Source organism: Furipterus horrens, unplaced genomic scaffold (assembly GCF_987537825.1).
Source record: "Furipterus horrens unplaced genomic scaffold, mFurHor1.1.pri manual_scaffold_9, whole genome shotgun sequence".
Classification (NCBI taxonomy): Eukaryota; Metazoa; Chordata; class Mammalia; order Chiroptera; family Furipteridae; genus Furipterus; species Furipterus horrens.
The window spans coordinates 87,610,060-87,624,750 of NW_028327179.1; the positions used below are offsets into that span (position 1 = coordinate 87,610,060).

The following is a 14,691-nucleotide window of genomic DNA, read 5'->3' on the forward strand; positions in this document are numbered from 1 at the left end:
AAGAAGATGATGAGTTCAGGCTGAAGCAGGAACCCAGGGCAGAAACGCTGCTATTGGCCTATCAGTGGTAGAAGCTCAGGACAGCTCAGTGGCATTGGGGTCTCCCCAGGGGTACCCCAAAGGAGGCTTAAGGACAATTCTAGACCCCACCAACTAGAGAGGATGGAGCTCCTAACACAGGCTCCTAGTAAGATGCCTGAATGATTAGACTGAATCTGTGCAGGACTGAGGCTGCAGATGAGAGGTCTTTAGAACCTGCAGCCAAGCAAGGTCTGGCAAGCAGTTTCCATGGAGACGTGGTGCACGCAGGAGGGAGTGAGTAGGAGGCTGATCCATTCCAGAGCCTTGGGTCACAAGGCTGTGGCAGGCTAACAGATAAACAGGAAAAAGCCATGGTCAATCAGTTCATTGGGGTTGTATCGTCCTAATTCTAAATTAAGTCTAACAATCTAGAAGGATTAGAGTAAGCCACTTAATGATCTTGCTGGTTATTTCAGGTAACACTTAATGAGGGCACACAGAAGTGAATGCCAACAGAGGCTAATTCCAAATGTTACACACCCATCTTAAGCCCTTCTGCATCCCTGGACTCTAAGTAGCTACATATCATTTCCAAGTTTCTAGAGAAACAGGAAGAGATATAGGAAGTTAAAATATTATTATTTTTATTTGCCATGCTGATGGCAGTAATAGGAAACCTGGGGAGCTCTTGGAGAAACTCAGGTGCTGGGAGAGTCCCAAATTAGATGGTACTGTTAAACAATTTGAGGAATATTCTGGACAGAAAGCAAGCAGCAGTGGGGCCCCACATGTTTGTGTGTTTGTGTGAGTGTGTCTGTGTGTCTGTGTGTGGTAAAATATACATAACATGAAATTTACTATTCTGACCATTTTTAAATGTGTAATTTAGTGGCATTAAAGTAGCTTCATAACCTTGTATAACTATCATAATTATTTATAAAAACTTTACTATCATTCAAAATAAAAGCTCTATAACCATTAGGCAATAACTTTCATTAGAGTGGACCCCAAATGTTTGAAACAACTTTATGTGCTGTGAAAACTCTGCCTACAAGGCAGGATGATGGTTTGGCTCCTGCAAGTAAACAAACTGGGTTGATCTTGGTTTGGTCAGTTCTGATTCAGACCTGGAATTTTTTGGACAAAGAATCCTTGTCCTGTGGTTGGATATGTTAAACCTAATCTCTGGAGGGATCTTAATGACTGATGGGACTAATTCACTTTGATCTCCAAGGTATTTATATGGTTTGTGGCAGTGCTTTATTAAGAAGTCAGTAAAAATTTAGTCAGGAGTAGAGGTCCTCAAAAAAATTCTACTGGGGGCAAACTTTGTTCCAAAGATAGCTGGGTTTTGATAAAATTCAAGAGTGAAGTCATCTTGGGACTGGGCTTTCTTTGTGGAAAGTTTTAAATTTCTAACTCAAATCACTTTATTTGTTATAGGTTTATTATGATTTTCTATTCCTCTGAAGTCAGTCTGGGTGGTTTTGTCTTTCAAATAATTGGTCCATTTTATCTAAGTTATCTAACTCATTGGCATACAGTTGTTCATAATATTCCACTTTTTAAGCATAATCCTTTTTACTTTTGTAGGGTCAGTAGTAATGTCCCCTCTTTTATTCCTGATTTTTGTAATCTGAATCTTCTCTCTTTTGTTTCTTGGTCTAGGTAAACCTTATAAAATTTTTTGATCTTTTTAAAGAACCAACTTTTGAGATTCTTCATTTTCTCTATTGTTTTTCTTATTCTTTGTTTATTTCTACTCTAATCTACTGTTTCTTTGCATCTGCTTTATTTGGGTTTAGTTGGCTCTTCATTTTCTAGTTTCTTAGAGTAGAATGATGGGTTATTGATTTGAGGTGTTTCTTTTCTCTTTTTCTTTTTAATATATGCATCTACAGTTATAAATTTCCTTCTAAGCACTGCTTTGACATATTCCATAAGTTTTAATATGTTTTGCTTCCATTTTCATTCATCTTAAAGTATTTTCTAATTTTCCTTATAATTTTTTGACCTATTGGTTATTTAGTAGTTCATAGTTTAATGTCCACATATCTTTTAATTTACCAAATTTCCTTGTCTTACTGATTCTAATTTTTTTCCACTGTGGTCAAAAGTCATAGTTTGTATAATTTCTAATCTTTTGAATTTATTAGGGTTTGTTTTATAACCTAGCACATCACCTAACCTTGAAAATAGTCCATATTCACCTGAAAAGAATGTGAATTCTCCTGTTGGTTGTTGGAGCATATTTTCTGAAGACTTTATTTATTTATTTTTAGAGAGAGGAGAAGGGAGGGAGAAAGAGAAGGAGAGAAACATCAATGTGTGGTTGCCTCTCACATACCCCCAACTGGGGACCTGGGCCACGTATGCCTTGACTGGGAATTGAACCAGCAACCCTTTGTCTCACAGGCTGGTACTCAATCCATTGAGCCCCACCAATCAGGGCTTGGTTGGAGCATTTTATAGAGGTATGTTAGGTCTAGTTTGTTTATAGTTTTGTTACAAACGAAATAATACATTGTTATAAAATATTATTTGATGTCTTTTAAAGACATTGAGAAAAAAGGAGAGCAAGCTATATTTAGAGTTTGTTATATCAACCTTCTTATTTACCATTTCTGGTTCTTTTCATTTGTTCCTTTGGATTTGAGTTACCACCTTGTAACTCATTTTTTACTCAAATTCAGCTTTATTTCCACACACTCCCTTTGTGAATATATTCTTTTATATAATTGCTTTTTAGATCATTTTAGAAAATAAAGGAGGAGAAATATGCATTGTTATACTGTCTTTTATAATATATAATTATACTTACCAGTACTCTTGTTTTGTGTGTGTGGATTTGAATTACTAACTGGAGTCCCGTGTGTTCAGCCTGAAGAACCTCCTTATTTCGTGTAACTCTGGTCAGCTACCCATGAATTCTCCCAGATTTTATCTGCAAATGTATTTATTTTACTTTCATTTTTGACAGTTTTACCAAATAAAAGTTTCTTAGTTGACAGGATTTTCCCCCCTCTTCCCAGCATTTTGAATATGTCATCTCAATGCCTTCTGGCCTTCCGGTGAGAAGTTGAATTTTAATCTCATTTGGGTTCCATTGTATGTAATGGGCTTTTTTTTTTCTTGCTGTTTTCAAGATTCTTCTCCTTAACTTTCTATTTCAACATTTTACTATGATGTGTCTGGATGTGGATCACTTTGTTTTATTGTTGGGGTTAGTTGAGCTTTTTGAATGTGAGATTTAAGTTTTTCATTAAATTTCACAAGTTTTCAGTCATTATTTCTTCATATATTTTTCAGCTCCTCTCTTCTCCTTCTAATACTCCCATTATGCATATGTTGATGTAATGGTATTTCATATTTTTCTGAGGTTCTGTTCATATTTCTTCATTATTCGTTCTCTCAGTTCTTGAGATAAATAATATCTATCTTTCTATCAACCCGTCTATCTATCTGTCTTCAAGTTTGTTGATTCTTTCTTTGGCTAGATCAAATATACTATTGAGCCCATCTAATGAATTTTTGTTTTCTGTTATGGTACTTTTCAAGTTCAAGTATCCATTAGGTTTTTTTTTAAAGTACTAATAATAATTTCTATCTCTTTAGTGATAACCTTATGAAATATTGTCATCATACCTTCTTTTGCTTCTTTAGGCATGGTTTCATTTAGTTCATTGAACATATTTATAATAACTGCTTTGAAGTCTTTGCTAAGTCGGGTATCCCGTCATTGGGAGTTTCTGTTGATTGCTTTTTTCTGCCTATGTATGAGTCACAAAACACTTCGCTGTTTTTTTGCATGTATAATAACTTTTTATTAAAAACTGGACATTTTACTCTTTGTATTTTATTTTTTAGTTTTTATCCTCACTAAGGGGCATGCTTATTGATTTTAGAGAGATGAGAAAGGACTGAGGGAGAGAGATAGACAGACAGACAGACAGACATTGATGTAAGAGAGAAACACTGATTAGTTGCCTTTCATATGTGCTCCGACCTGGGACCAAACCCACAACCTCGGCATGTGCCATGACTGGGCATAGAACTGCAACCTTTCAATTTGTGAGACAATGCTTCAACCAACTGAGCCACACCCACCAGGGCAAAAACTGGACATTTTAGGTAACATAGTGTAACAACTCTGAATATTGACTCCTTCAGCCTTATTGTTTATTTTTGAGTTTCTAAACTTATTGTTATGGTTTGCTTTTTTATTTGCTCAGTGACTTAGCTAGATTATTTTAGTAAAGTGTATTTCCCTGCAGTGTGAAACCTCTGATGTTGCTTCTTAGAATGTGCATGCTTGGTCATATGCACAGTCATCCTGAGCTGACAGTGATTTTAGCACAGCTCTCCTGGACTGTTTCTATTTTTGATATTTCTGTTGTCCTCTCTTTTGGTAAGATCACTAGCTGTTAGGCTTTATTAGTTGCTAGCTAATCACTGTATTGTTTCCAATAATTCTCTGGAACATAAATCACTCCACAATCTGATCTAGAGGTAGTTTCTGAGGCCAGTCTTTGAGATTTATTCTGACACTGGGGTAGGGGAGTGAAGGGAGGCTCTTCTTAGCTGTCTTTTTTCCCCGGTTCTCTTGTTGCAACCAGTTTCCTCTTAATTACTTATCACCAAAATATCCATTGTTTTCCAGAACTCCCTTCAGCTTGACTTCCCCACACTCTGTTCCAAATAAAGTCTGGTTTCATGGAGAGCTGCAGAATTCTCTGTTGGTATTGCTTGAATCTCCCCCTGGGCAAAATCTCTGTGACTCTGCTCTCAGATTAGGGGCAGGGACAGCAACCACTTCTTTTGGAACGATAACCTTGCTTTCCAAGAAGGTCACTGGGTGGCAGCATGTAGCATCTGGCCTTCTTGGCTTTCATATTCCTTTGTAGAACAGCAACTTTAAATGATTGCGATTCCACTGTTGGAATCCCAAAACACCACTTCAAAAAATGTATGCACCCACATGTTCATAGCAGTGCTATTCACAAGCCAAGATTTGGAAACAGCCTAAGTGCCTATCAGTACATGAGTGGATTAAAAAAAAAAAAAGGTACATTTACACAATGGAATACTATGCAGCAGAAAGAAAGAAGGAATTCCTTCCTACTTTTGCGAGAGCATGGATGGAAAAGGAGACTATTATGCTAAGTGAAATAAACCAGTCGGTGAAAGAAAAATACCATATGATCTCACTTATAAAAGGAATCTAATGAACAAAATAAACTAATTAGAAAATAGAACCAGAGGCATAGAACCATGGAACAGACTGACAGCTATAAGAGGGGTGGGGGAGGCAGCACTGACTGAAAGAAGGTGAAGGGATTAGTCAAAAAACATATGAAGGATCCATGGACATGGACAATGGCAAAGGGACTGATTACGGAGGTGGGGTGCTTTGGGTGGAGGTGGGTGAAGGGGAAAAAGTGGAACAGCTGTAATAACATAAACAGTAAGATATATTTTAAAAAATAAATCAGGCCACAAAAAAGTAATTTTCACCAGTATTGTTATTTTGTTGAACAATGGGTATTTGGAGCTCCTCGCCCACCATTCTGGAAATTGTCCCCTAATATAATCCTAATAGCAGTAAACCTTTTCTTGACTACTAACAACATTTTTATAAGTTTCTGTTCAGAATTTTGTTTCTGATTGAAAATAAGTGCCATATGAAGACTAAAGTGGGGGTGAATTGGAGATAAAGGTATTGATAGATTACCCCTGACCAAATGAAAACTTCACAGAGTGGCTCTGAGAACCGTTTCCCTTGTGCTTTCCAAGCACACAATACCAGCAGATACTGATCAAAATAAACCGCTAAACCAGGTATTAGGTGACAAAGGTACTAATTCTTAGTTCTCTTTCTGGCTTTCTGGGTGACCCTGAGTAGGCCAGTCAACATTCTCTGAGCTCTAGTTCCTGGGAATAATATATTGTATTAAAGTATTTGTCTCACTACTGGTCCCCAAACAGGGACTGTAATAATGACGAGTGTGTTTATGATTGAGTGATTTTCATTAAATCTTGCCTGGTCCTTTTCCCTCTTGTTGTCTGTCGTGACTGACATCATTCTTCTGGGAAGTATCTGTCTGGGCAAGAGCTGTTTTAGATCTAGGAATTCCAGACTAAGCCTTGGTCTATAATCACCATTTTCTAAACACCTTGAACTTGTTGGATGAAGAAATAAAGTCACAAAGGCTTATCTCTTTCTTCACTAAGTTTTTTTAATTTGTGAAAGAAAAGAGTAAGACACATTGAATTTTTGGTTCTGATCTTCTGATCATAGTCTATAATTCTAAGCCAGAATTAAGTCTCATCCTACCCAGGCATCATTATTTTTGGTTACTTAAAATGAAATTGGTTCAAAGCCCAGGCTCAAGATCACTTCACTGTTGAATTTTACCAAAATATAAAGAATTGATACAATTTCTTCACAAACTCTTCCAAAATATAGGAGCAGAAAGAATACTTACCCACTCATTCTTTGAGGTCAGTACGACCTTGATACCAAAGCCAAAGATCACAAGAAAAGTAAAGGACAATAACACTTTATGAATGTAGATGTAAAAAAAAATTCTCAACATTATACTAGGAAACTGAATCTAGCAACATATAAAAATGACCATGTACTCTTAGAAGAAAATGTAGGACAAAAACTTCACAACACTGGATTTAGCAATGATTTCTTGTATATGATATCAAAGGCATGAGTAACAAAAGAAAAACAAACAGATTAAAATTTTAAATTTTGTGTATCAAAAGACACTATCAACAGAGTAGAGAGGCAATGTACAGAATGGGAGAAAATATTTTCAAATCATATGTCTGATAAAGGATAATATCCAGGATATATAAAGAACTAAACCTCATTAAAAAACAAAAAACCTAATTCAAAATGAGCTAAGGACTTAAATAAACATTTCTTCAAAGAAGATATACAAAAGACTAATAAGGACAAGAAAAGATCCTCAACATTCCTAAACATTAGGTAATTGCAAATCACACTATGATGAGACTACCTTATACCCATTAAGATGGCTGCTGTCAAAAAACACAGAAAACAAGTGTGGCAAAGATGTAGAGAATTTGGAACCCTTGCACCTCATTGGTGCAATGTAATATGGTACAGAAGCTATGGAAAACAGCAGGGATGTTCTCCAAAAAATAAAAACTATTGTAGAATTACTATTTGATCCAGCAAATTCTTTTTTGGATATAGTCCTAAAATAATTGATAGTAGGGTCTTGAAGAGATATTTCTATACCCACATTCACAGCATTTTCACAATAGTAAAATATAGAAGCAACCCAAGTGTGCATTGACAAATGAATGGATAAGCATATTGTGGTATATACATACAATGGAATATTATTCAGCCTTTAAAAGGAATGAAATCCTGACCTATTCTACAAAATGGAACCTTGAGGATATTAATGCTAAATGAAATAAACTAGTAACAAAATGGCAAATACTATATGATTCGACTACTACGAAGTCTCTAAAGCAATCAAAATTATAGACAGAATGATGGTTTCCAGGGAAAGGGAGAAATGGGAATTTATTGTTTCATTGGACTAGAGTTTCAATATTACAATATGGAAAGTTATGAGGATGGATGATGGCGATGGTTGCACAACTTTATGGATGTATTTAACACCACTGACCTGTATATTTCAAAATGTTTAAGGTGGTAAATTATATGTTATGTGTGTTTTACTATAATTTTTAAAAATAGAAAAAAATGGCTATATAGAATGACCAAGTGGAAATTATCCCAGGATGCAAGATTGGTTTTACATCCAAAAATCAATTAATAATACACTTTATCAATAGAATAAAGGTCAAAAACCACATGATCATCTCAACAGATGCAGAAAAACAGCATCTGACAAAATTAATATCCATTAATGATAAAAACACTCAACAAACTGAAAATAGAACATAAGTTCCTTAACATGATAAACGGCATCTATAAAACAAAAAACAAAAAAAAAACAACAACAACAACAACAGCTAACATCACACTTAACAGTGAAAGACTAAATGCTTTCCCCCTAAAATGAGGAACAAGAGAAGGGTGTCTGAACTTGCCACTTCTATTCAATATTGTAGTAGAGGTTGTGTCTGGGGTAATTAAACAAGAAATGGAAATATAAAGCATCTGGATTGGAAAGGAAGAAGAAAAAGTATCTTTATTTGTAGATGGCATCTTTTGTATTAAAAAATTCCTAAGGAATCCACTAAAAAATTACTAGAACTAATAAAAAAAAGTTCAGCAAAATTGCAGAGTACAAGATTAATATATAAAAGTCAATTGTGTTTCTTTAACAATTTTATTTATTTATTTGTTTGTTTGTTTATTTACTTATTATTTTTAGAGAAAGGGGAAGGAAGGGAGAAAGAGAGAAACATCAATGTGTGGTTGCATTTAGCGTGCCCCCAACTGGGGACTTGGCCTGCAACCCAGGCCTGTGCCCTGACTGGGAATTGAACTGGTGACCCTTTGGTTCGCAGGCCATCACTCAATCCACTGAGCCACACCAGCCAGGGCTCAATTGTATTTCTATTCACCAGCCATGAACAATCTCCCACCAAAATTAAGGAAACAATTGCATTTACAGTAGCATCGTAAAGAACAAAATACTTAGAAATAAATTTAATAAAAGAAGTGCAAAACTTTTCCTCTGAAAGGTACAAATCATTGTTGAAAGAAATTAAAGAATACCTAAAGAAAAGTAAAGACAGCCCGCATTTATGGATCAAAAGAGTTAATATTGTTAAGATGACAATACTACCAAAACTTATTTACAGATTCAACACAATCCTTATCAAAATCCCGGCTGGACTGTTTTCTTTTGACAAGCTGATTCTAAATTGTATATAAAATACAACCTGAAATACCCCAAAAAATCTTGAAAAAATAAGAACTTGGAGGACAGTAATGCAGTATGATACTAACATAAGGAGATACAATAGAATGGAATAGAGTCCAGAAATAAATCCTCAATTTACGGTTAGTTGATTTTTGAAAAAAGAACAAAGTTGGAAGACAGTAATTAATATCATTTGATACTGCAATAAGGCGATCAGTAGAATGGAATAGACTCCAGAAATAAATCCTCACATTTATGGTCAGTTGATTTCTGAAAAGGGTGCCAAGATCATGCAATGGGGTAAGAATAGTCTTTTCAAAAGATTGTGCTGTGTCAACCGGATATGCACATGCGAAACAATGAAAATAGACCTCTTCCTTACACCGTACACAAAAATTAACTCAAGACGGACCATTGACTTAAATATGAGGTAAAACTATTAAAATTCATCAAAATTTAAACTTTTATGTCTCAAGTGATACCACTAAGAAAGTGAAAAGACAATCTATAGAATGGGAAAAAATATTTGTAGACCCTATATCTTATAAGAAATTTATATGTAGATTATATAAAGAACACTTATAACTCAAAAATTAAAATAAAAATAAGCCAGTTTTTAAATGGGCAAAGAATTTAAATAAATATTCCTTAAAGAAAGATGTAAAAAGTCCAATAAGCACCAGAGAATATGCTCAACATCAAAACCAAATCAAAACCAAAATGAGATACATCCTCATATCCCCTAGAATGGCTATAATAAAAAAGATAGACAGTTACAAGGATTGGCAAGGATGCAGAGAAATTGGAATCTTCATACATTGCTATTGGGAATGTAAAAATGGTGCAGCCACTTTGGAAATGTCTGGAAGTTCTTCAAAAGATTAAACATTAAGTTACTATAATAACACAGAAACTCCATTCCTAGACATACAACCAGAAGAAATGAAAACATATGTCAACACAAAAACTGTATATAATGCTCATAGCGGCAGCATTCATAGTAGGTTAAAGTTAGACATGATCCAAATGTCTATCAGCTAACGAAGGGTTGAATAAAATATGATACATACATACAATGAATATTATTTGGCAATAAAGAGGATGAAGTAAGACAATGTAGATAAAACTTGAAAACATTATGCTTGATTCTATTTATATAAAATGTCCAGAAAAGCAAGTCTATAGAGATGGGAAATAAAGTAGCAGGTCTAATTGCTGAGGTTTGATGGAGGTCAGGAGGAAATGGGGAGATACTGCTAAATGGCTACAAGGTGTCACTTTGGTGGTGATAAGATATTCTAAAATCCATTGTGGATATGTTTGCACAACTGTGAATATTCTAACATATATTGAGCTATATACTTTTGAGTGTATAAATTGTATGGTATATGATATATATCTTAGTAAGTAGATATTTAGAGAGGTAGATGATAACCAGAGAGTTAGATGATAGATAGATAGATAGGTAGATAGATAGATAGATAGATAGATAGATAGATAGAGAGTTAATGTACTATAAGGCCAAGGGATCTAAGTATGCTTAAGCCCAGGCTTAGACCAGTTACCACCATTACCCCTGACAGTACAGAGTCAATAGAACATGACATTTTGTTAATCAGGTTCCACCTAAAATGCTAAAGCAGAGCTCTCTAATAAACTGGCTTAGATTTCACAGCCAAGGTAAAAGATTTAGGAGGCATATTTCCTTGCCCTAAGCTACCTAAATCTTGCACTTTTATCAATCTTTACTGGGCGTGATATGACAGTAATCAAGAGCATTTGCACCCCTATGTTCTGTTCCTGTATTATTTAAATAGCCAAGATATGGAAGTAACCGAGTGCCTGTCCATAGATGAATGGATAAAGAAGATGTGGTGCATTATGAATGGAATATTACTTAGCCATAAGGAAAGAATGAAGCCTTGCCATTTGCAACAACATGGATGGACCTACAGGATATTATGCTAAGGAAAATAAGTCAGACAAAGAAACAAACACTATATGATTTCATTTATATGTGGGATCTAAAAAACAAAATGAACAACCAAAACAGAAACAAGCTCATAGATACAGAGAACAAATTGATGCTTATCAGGTGGGAGGGGGGTTGGGGAGGGTGGTAAAAAGGATTAAGGCATACAAACTACAAGTTATAAAAACAGTCTCGGGGATGTAAAGTAGTACAGCTTAAGGACTATGGCCAATGATACTGTAATAACTATGTATGGTGTCAGATGGGTACTAGACTTACCGGAGTGATCACTTCGTAAGTTATATAAATGTCTAATCACTGTGTTGTACAGCTGAAACTAATAAAATCTTGTATGTTAACTATAGTTGAAAAGTCAAAAAAATTTTTGAGTTTTAACAGGCCACCTAGAAGGAAGAAACAGAAGAAAGGAGAGTGAAGGGAAGAGAGCAGGAGGAGAGTGGAAGGAAGGGGATGGGAGGGGGAAAAGGATGGGCAGAGAAAGGAAGAGGAGGAGAGGGGAGGGGAAGCCCAGATACCCTACTCACTGTAAATGTGGCCCTATGCCTGCAATCAGAGAGTACTGACTCTTCTTGTAGAATAGGAAGGAGACAGCTCAATAACCCTCTCCTAGATGCTCTCTAATTGGAGGAAGATTCCTGACAAAGATGTAGAGATTCAAGTAGCAGAGGAGACAGGGTCAAACTAGACCTGAGCAGAATACTTAACAGTTCCTTGGAAATCAAAGACCCTTAGAGAAAACTGTTCATTTTACAATTTGGGAGTAAGATTTCAACCCGGAATTACTAAAGCAATTTGTGTTTTGTAGCAAGATTATGGCTGATGGTATAAATGAAGTGCTTTGCAGATGTTATAAGGTATTGTGGGCAGGGAAAGCCATCCATGTACATTCCCAGAGCTTTACTTCATTAAGTGCCTTGAGTGGTTATTTTTTCAAAGTCATCTCCTCTCTTCTGAGTGCACTTCTAGTCAGCATATGCTAAAGGTCTATTCATGAAGAAGAATAAGGATGGAGATGAACTTCATAGTGATCTAGAAGAGACACAACCTAATGACTTGCTTTATGGTGTATTGATTTGTAAAAGAGGGATCATCTACAGGGTGCCTCTGGTGAAAACAGTCCTTTACTCTCTGTTTAGCTTCCAGAACTGTAACAGTCTGACCTTTCAGTGCTATTAAGCAGACCAAACCCTGAGGGAGGATGTGGGGGGAGCTGGGGAGCCGGTTATAGTTGATAGCAATGATTCTTTGTGCAAACTCCCTGCAGTCTGGTTTTGGAGTGACACTTTTTTGTCACCCATTTGAACTTTCTTTGTGGCTGCTTTTTATATGCAAGGCCTCTGTTAGACTCACGTGACTATGACCACCAACAGTCATCCTGTGCCACCCACCTTTTTACCACTGGAAAGTATGGCATTTTAGAGAGTATCACCTTGGGGTAACTCACGTTTCCAATTCAGAACTCCAATCACACTTTGTGCTTTTGTACAGAGGTGATTTGTCCATGGTTCCCCTCTTCTTTGCAAAATTCTAGTACATAGAGACAGAGAATCAGAATAGCATAATGAGCATACACCATCACCTACATCAAACAATTGCAAAAAAATTTGCCATATAATTTAAAGCAAGATTATATATATATATATTTCACCCCTAAACACATCAACATTTATCTATAAATAATAAACATATACTTGTTAGGTAAACACAATTTCATAATCACATTTAACAAGATTCGCATAATTTTTCTTTCTTTAAAATTTTTTTTTATTTATGGATTTTGGAATGACAGAGAAACATTGATTTGTTGTTCTGCTTACTTATGCATTAATCCTTTAATTCTTATATATGCCCTGACCAGGGATTGAACCTGTAACATTGGCACATTGGGGTGATGCTTCAACCAACTTGAGCTACCCACCAGGGCAAGATTCACACAATTTTTGAATAGCATTTAATATCCTTCCACATTCATATATTCTCTATTTGTTTCCAAAACACCTTTAAAAAAAATTATGTAACTTCCAGACAAGATAGAGGCCTAAACAGACATGCTGCGTCTCCCTCCACAACTAAGAAGGAATATAACTACCTAAAAACTAGAGATAACCAGAAGTTCCAGAAAATCGAGCTGCATGGAAGTCCAACAAACAAACATATAAAGAAGAAATACTCATCCAGACAGGCAGGAAGGGCGAAGCTGGGGTGGAGAGGATGTGGTGTGGTAGCGGCAGCAGCTGTGGCAGCGGCAGGCCAGCAGAAAGCACAGTCACACATTTTAAAAAGTAGGGAGAGACACCTGGGGAGCGCTCCCAGCATCAGATCAGACCACACAGCTCATGGTACCAGCACTGGGGAAAATAAAGCCTCATTGCTTCTGAATGTGCAAACCAGTGGGAATTGGGGTGGAGGAAGAAACTGCCAGTCTCTCGGTAGAGTCTGCTTGTTTAAAGGGCCCCCACGGTCCTAGAATATCTGCAGACACACCCACTCTGGAAACGATGGCCAGGGCAACAGCTCGAGAGGCACCAGTCCCATACAGAAGTGGGAGAGTACCTGGAAATGGGGCAAGTGCTGAGCAGGCAGCATTGTTCCCTCTCAGATCCCTCCCCTGCACACAGCGCCACAACGTGGTGAAACAGTTCGCCCTCTACTGACTAATACTTAAGGCTCCACCCCTTACAACATAGCAGGTGCAACAGCTCTACCTAAGACACAGAGGCAAACAAACACAGGAGCCTGTCAAGATGAGGAGACAGAGAAGTATGATGCAAAAGAGGGAATGGATCAAGGTTCCAGTGGGAGAACTAAGCGACGAGGAGATAGCCAACCTAACAGACATAGAGTTCAAAACACTGGTGATAAAGATGCTCACAGGCTTGACAGATATGCTTAAGTATGGCAAACGCATAAGGGAAGAAGTGAAGGCTATGCTAAATGAAACTAAGGAAAACCCACACAAAACCAATGGTGAAGGGAAGGAAACCGGCATTCAAATCAATGATTTGGAATATAAAGAAGAAAAAAACAGTCAACCAGTACAGAATGAGGAGAAAAGAATTGAAAAAATGAGGAGAGGTTTAGGAACCTCTGGGACAACTTTAAACATACCAATATCCGAATCATAGGGGTGTCAGAAGGATAAGAGGAAGAGCAAGAAATGGAAAGCTTATGTGAAAAAATAATGAAAGAAAACTTTCCTAATTTGGTGAAGGAAATAGACATACAAGTCCAGGAATCACAGAGAGTCCCAAACAAGTTAGACCCAAAGAGGACCACACCAAGACACATCATAATTAAAATGTCAAAGGTTCAAGATAAAGAGATAATCTTAAAAGCAGCAAGAGAAAAGCAGAGAGTTACCTACAAAGGGGTGCCTATAAGACTATCAGCTGATTGCTCAAAAGAAAGTTTGCAGGCAAGAAGGGACTGGCAAGAAGTATTCAATGTGATGAAAAGCAGGGACCTACAACCAAGATTATTCTGTCCAGCAAAGCTGTCATTTAGAATGGAAGGGCAGATGACGTGCTTCCCAGACAAGGTAAAGCTAAAGGAGTTCATCATCACCAAACCATTATTAAATGAAAGGTCAAAAGGACTTACTTAAGAAAAAGAAGATCAAAATTATGAACATTAAAATGACAACAAACTCACAACTATAAACAACTGGATCTAAAAAATAAAAACAAAATCCAACTAAGCAAACCAGAATAGGAACAGAATCATAGGTACGGGGATCATTTGGAGCATTATCAGCTGGAAGAGGGAAGGGGGAGAAATGGGGAAAAGGCGCAG

General features: G+C 36.6%; 1 long non-coding RNA gene across 5 annotated transcripts in view; it reads left to right on the forward strand.

Annotated features, from left to right (window-relative positions):
- LOC150002137 (uncharacterized) overlaps positions 1 to 14,691 on the forward strand; it is a 153,064-nt gene that overhangs the window by 114,479 nt on the left and 23,894 nt on the right. The window lies entirely within an intron of this gene.